The following is a 6220-nucleotide window of genomic DNA, read 5'->3' on the forward strand; positions in this document are numbered from 1 at the left end:
CGGATCTGGGAGATGGCAGCAAGTTCTAGCACGCAAGGACGACAGGGGAAGGAGACTGCAGATGAGTTGTTGTCTCGGCTGAATTTGCAGGAGGAGGATGATGATGACTTCGTTTGGGAAGAAGAATTGCCGGACTTGGGGGATCCGGCGAAGTGGCTCGCTATAGCCCGCGTGCATACGCCGAAATCTTTTAGCCCTAATGCTCTGTATGGGGACATGCGAGCGGCATGGAACCCCGCGAGGACTATGGTGTGGAGGAAGATCAAAGATAACCTGTTCACAACCCAGTTTGGATGTCTAGGAGATTGGAACAAAGCAATGTTGGAGGGACCCTAGCTGTTCAGAGATCATTCGGTAATTATGAAGGGGTATGATGGATTCAAGAAGCCCGAGAGTGTCCTCTTGGACAAGCTGTCGGTCTGTGCTCAGATTCATCTTCTCTCGGACAATTTTCTGATAGGATCGGCGGTCAGGGGGTTGGCATCTCGTATTGGGGAAGTGGAGGAGATCCAGTTAAAACTCCCGGCAGGTTTCTTTGGGTAGTTCGTCAGGGTCAGAGTGAAAAACTGATATAAATGCCAAGATAAAACATTTCGTTATGGGGAAGAAAGGGGAAGAAAGGGGAAGAAAGAGTGAGGTACCAAGTGAAGTATGAGAAACTCCCAATCTTTTGTTTTAACTGCGGCGAATTTGGCCACTGGCATGAGGAGTGCGGAGATGGAGTTCACGATGAGTCCACTTTTGAATGGGGATAGTTTGTTTTAGCTGACAATGTGAGCTTCAGGCCTGCTGGCCGGGGGAATTTTGGCACCCAGCGAGGCAGGGGAGGACCTGGGAGGACAGGGGGACGAGGAAGAGGAGGGGGGACCCTATAATCCTAATCAGAGCTGGCGTTTCAATGCGCAGCAACAGAACCAACACTATGTCGGGGCGCCAGCAAATGAAGTGACAAAACCGGGAGCTCGGGTTGTGACAGTGGAGAAGCCTAGTGGTGATCTAGAAGGGACAGATGTCAGATGGGAACCTAGCAAAGAACAAGCGTTCCTCTGTGGAACATCTATCCAGCACGTCGAGGGAGAAACAGCTTGTGGGCGAGAGCACAGATGATTATAGCTCCACAGCTCTGACGGTAATGGAGAAGCCCACAGGGGTGCCTCCGCTGCCTCCGGTCTATGTTTCTCCAAGGAAAGAGGTGAAGAGTCCTAAGAAGGGGGATGGTAATAGAGAAGCTTTGTTCCAGGAGCCAACGGCTACAGAAGAGATGACGGTCAAGGAGGCAGAGGGCGTGAAAGATGCTAGTGATGAAGTTGCAGGATCGGCGGGCTCCTTCGAGGAGTGCCGCCGGGCACAATGAGTTCCCTATGCTAGAACTGCCGTGGTGCGCGTTAAGTCGCGACAGTCCGAGAACTTCGCGAACTTGCGAAGAAATTTACCCCTACCGTGCTATGTATTGTTGAAACACAAATAAAGGGAGCGCGTGTAGAAGCTTTAGCTAATTCTCTGGGCTATGACAATGCCTATGCCATAAATAGTCAAGGTAGAAGTGGTGGAATAGGATTTTTTTGGAATAATACAATAAGTCTAGAGATTTTGGGTGACTCTGTTTATCATATTGATGCAAAGATTGAGGAGAATGGTTGAGACCCATGGAGGTTGACTTGTGTGTATGGTGAGGCCCAGACCAATCTAAGACACCAGACTTGGGATCTTTTGAAAGGTTTGGCAACTTTGAATAACCTCCCTTGGTTGTGTGTGGGGGATTTCAACGAAGTTTTACGTCCGGATGAATATGAGGGGGTTGCTAACCGGAGTAACTCACAAATACAAGGCTTTCGTGATGAAGTTGATGTTTGCATGTTGATGGACTTAGGCTACCAGGGCAAATTTTGGACATTCGAGAAGAAAGTTGTCGGGGGTTCCTACACCAGAGTGAGGCTATATCGGGCGCTGGCCACAGCTGATTGGGCAGCGCGATACCCAATGGCCAGTGTGAAACACTTAACTTCGTCCTCCTCGGATCATGGACCCATATTCATTCAGTTTGAGGAGACTATGGCGCCATAGCCAAAACCAGGCTTCCACTATGAGGTGATGTGGGAGTCACATGAATCTTGGCGAGATACCATTAGCTCAGGATGGAGTGAGCACCAAGGCGATCAAGGAGTGGAAGCACTACGCAAAAAGCTTGAGCTATTGTCCAAGAACCTCACAGCCTAGAACAATGACACGTTTGGAAGTGTGCAGAAGGAGATCAAGAAAGCTAAGGCTGAATTAGAGAGGCTCCGAAGTGTTTCGTCGAGGACGTCCCCAAATCACGTGGAGTTGAAGTTGAATGAACGTTTGTTTGAGCTCTATCATAAGGAAGAGATAATGTGGAGAAAGAGATCGAGAATACAATGGTTAGCTGTGGGTGACAGAAATACAAAGTTTTTTCACATGAGGGCAAACATGAGGAGGAAGAAGAACATGATTCGGGCTCTATACGATGCATTGGGTATACGGGTAGATGATACGACTGAGATGATACAACTTGTGACAGACTTCTATAGATCACTGTACACGTCAGAGGGAGTACAGGGAGTGGATGATGTTCTTCAGCATGTGTCACAAAAAGTTACACCAGAGATGAATGCTGCCCTTTGTGCCCCCTACACCAATGAGGAGGTGAAGCAGGCTTTGTTTCAGATGTTCCCCATGAAGGCTCCATACCAAGATGGGTTTCCAGCACATTTCTATCAGCGCCATTGGGATATATGTGGGGAGGAAATTACTAATGTAGTGCTTCGGGTTGTCAGAGGAGAGGAGAGTGCAACTAGTATTAATGACACGATTCTTGTGTTGATACCCAATGTATCAAATCCCACTCTTCTAACTAGTTTAGGCCCAATAGCCTATGCAATGTGATTTATAAAATTGCCTCAAAAGTGGTAGCAAACAGATTAAAGTTGATACTGCCTGATATTATCTTAGATGAGCAATCAACCTTTGTCCTATGAAGGTTAATCACTAACAGTACCATATGCGCTTATGAATGCCTGCATTTTATGAAGAGAAACATGTCTAAGTCCAACAATTTTTGTGCACTCAAGTTGGATATGATGAAGGCATATGACAGACTAGAATGGTCTTACCTAAAAGCCATTATGGGCAAGCTTGGTTTTGCTACAGAGTGGGTTCATACAGTGATGAGCATGATTACTTCTGTTTCATTCTCACTTCTGTTTATTGGAGAAAGATTGGAGAAATTCTCACCAACCAGAGGTATTCGGCAGGGAGATCCTATTTCGCCTTACTTATTCTTGATTGCAGCAGAGGGCCTTTTGTGTCTCTTAAAACACAGTTCTCAGTCATCAGTGCTAGGTGGCATAAAGGTGGCACCCACAACTTTGGCAGTGAATCAACTTTTGTTTGCAGATGACAGCCAGCTGCTTTTTAAGTCTAGTGTTCAGGGGACAAATGAGGTATCAAACCTACTTGATACATATTTCTTGGCTTCGGGTCAAAGAGTGAACTATGATAAATCTTCTATTTTCTTCAGCAAAGGGTGTCCTGAGACCCTTAGAGTGGAAATAAAGAATAGACTCAATGTGCAAAATGAATCTCTAAGTGAGAAATACTTGGGTATGCCAACTGATGTGGGACAGTCCAAAAATGGCACTTTCAAATATTTACGAGACAGAGTGAAGGATGGATGGAGAAACTTTTGTCAGTAGCTGGAAAGGAGGTGCTAATAAATTCGGTGGCCCAAGCTATACCAGTTTTTTCTATGTCTTGCTTCAGACTACCTAGAGTCCTTTGTGAAAGCGTGATATCGCCCATCCGCCAGTTTTGGTGTGGGAGTAAGAGGGGCAAGAGGAAGCCTTGCTGGGTAGCATGGGGCCGATGAGCGAGTCACTCCCGACGGAGCAGCTGACGCTGATGAGCGAGTCACTCCCGACGGAGCAGCTCACGCTGATGATTGTCACCCTTTGGGCCATCTGGAGTGAACGAAGGAAGGCCATACATGAGGAGATTTTCCAGACCCTGTTTGCCACCGACAATTTCATCAAGTCCTACTTGTCGGATATAGAATTCTTGAAGAAGAAGGAAAGGACATAGTAATAGCGATACCGCGGTCGAGGGCGTGGGTGACGCCACCATCTGATCACTTCAAGTTCAATGTTGACGCAGCTGTATCTCGCTTTGGCAGCTTTGGCACAGTTGGCGTGGTTTGCAGAGATGCAGAGGGGCTTTTCATGGGAGCTTCGGCACTGGCTCTGAAGGGCATCCGGACCCGCAGGTGCTTGAAACCTTAGCTATTCAGGAGGCTTTAGCACTATCAGAGGATCTCTACCTCAACAAAATCTTGGTGGCCTCAGATTGTAAGGTGGTTGTTGATGCGATCAGACAGAGAAGGAAGCTCTGCAAGTTTTGGCACCATTGTTCAGGAGATCAATGCTCGCGCTACTACTTTTATTTCATGCTCTTTTAGTCGTGAGTATAGAACCTCTAATGTGGAGGCCCATAATCTCTCAAAGTATGCTTTATCTTTAGGGTTTGGCCGCCATACTACTTGGTTAGGCCAGCCCGGCGATCTTGTCTTTGTACCTGTAAACATTATGATGCAGTAATAAAGCTTTGTGAGATTCTCAAAAAAAAATCCTTGAAGCGGCCATGCTAATATTCCCTGTATCATTCCAATTTTATCACATGTCCCTGAAGGGACAATTCTAGCTCGTAGTGCGACTGATCTGATGGCCCTGTGAGCAAATAAATAATGAATGAGCGCTAACTATACTTGGAACCGTAGTGCATTGATCAACTTCAACCCTTCAATGTTCAAGTCATTGCCTAGCTAGATTCCGGCCATACCTGGCACCCCGTCGACCTGCCCGATTTTGGCCAAGTTCATTGTTGTCCATGAATTGTACAACAGCCGGGCGACTTGTTCAGTGTGACATCAAGGATGAAGGACCTGGTCCTGGATTTCGAGAAGTCGCCGCAAAATCTGGAGCAACAATTTACATGTGTAGGCAGGGTAAAGTGCAGAGAAACTTGAGGAATGGTTCTGAATCGATTGCAATCTATCACAGTAGAGCCTAGAAATACTAGCAGTCTTCAGCTATGAGCCAATGTCATACCAACGCGTGTATCATAGTATTAGTGGGAAGAGTTAGGAGCAATCATGGGAACTTCAACCAAAAATCCGCAAGAGGAAGCAACCGTGCACCCAACGGAGTAATCCACACCAAAATATCAAAACAAGTCAATGAGGATGCGTTTGGTAATCCACATCAGAAGACTAAAACAAGTCGATAAGGGTTTGTTAGGTAGCCTGCACGATCCTGGCATGGCTAGTTAAAACTATTTAATTTTTTAAATGGAAAAACTAGTTTGGACTATTGGCACCATCGCTCTGGTATGTTTCGATGTTCTTAAACATACAAAACACATCTTAAATACACAAATGCGTAGAATATGTAGGTTTTATAACTAAAAGGCTGGGAGGATACGCTGAATTTAAAAATGTATGATTCACAAGGTTCTGCGCATGCAATGTGACAGACACGGTAGCAATAGCAATGGCATAACACATGCATGATTTTGACTGATATAATTTTGAATATGCGATAAAATGATGAATATCCTTTGTTTTCATTGAGTTTTCAAGGATGACTACATGAATGAAATAATCGGGAACCAATATAAATACTATTAACATGAAGAGAATGGTGTAGAACCTTCGTATTATATACTCCCTCCGTTCACAAATACGAGATGTTTTGGGTTTCTCAATATGGACTACATACATATTGAATTAGTGAATGAACACACTAAAATGTGTCTATATACCTCTAATTCAGAACAAGTAGAACATCTTTCATATTTATGAATGGAGAAAGTAGTTTCTTATAACCGAGCTCCAGTAGTTTTCTTAGACAACATGACATTGCTCTTTTGCTCATGCTCTTATGTGTTCACATGTTTGTGATGCATGATTGGGATGGATGGCCCAATCTGCTTTTGCAGGCTCCTAGGGTTCATAGAGTAATATTGTTGATCGTGTTGTCTAGCGCAATCAAGACATTTGAAAACATAAAATACCTTATCTCCTTTCGTAGGAAATCAAAGAAAATCTTCACAGCAGTGTCATACTAGAGGACAAAATTTAGCCTCCTGGAATGTCCCACCAAACCCCATGTGTCGTTGTAGCTCCTTCTCCGAAACAAGAGCAAAAACT

At 45.0% G+C, this 6220-nt stretch overlaps 1 pseudogene; it reads right to left on the reverse strand.

The window, feature by feature from the left end:
* Window positions 1–4610: 4610 nt before the first annotated feature.
* LOC119266178 lies at window positions 4611–4705 on the reverse strand (annotated as a pseudogene).
* Between the last annotated feature and the right edge of the window lie 1515 nt (window positions 4706–6220).

Source organism: Triticum dicoccoides, chromosome 2B (genome assembly GCF_002162155.2).
Source record: "Triticum dicoccoides isolate Atlit2015 ecotype Zavitan chromosome 2B, WEW_v2.0, whole genome shotgun sequence".
Taxonomy (NCBI): domain Eukaryota; kingdom Viridiplantae; phylum Streptophyta; class Magnoliopsida; order Poales; family Poaceae; genus Triticum; species Triticum dicoccoides.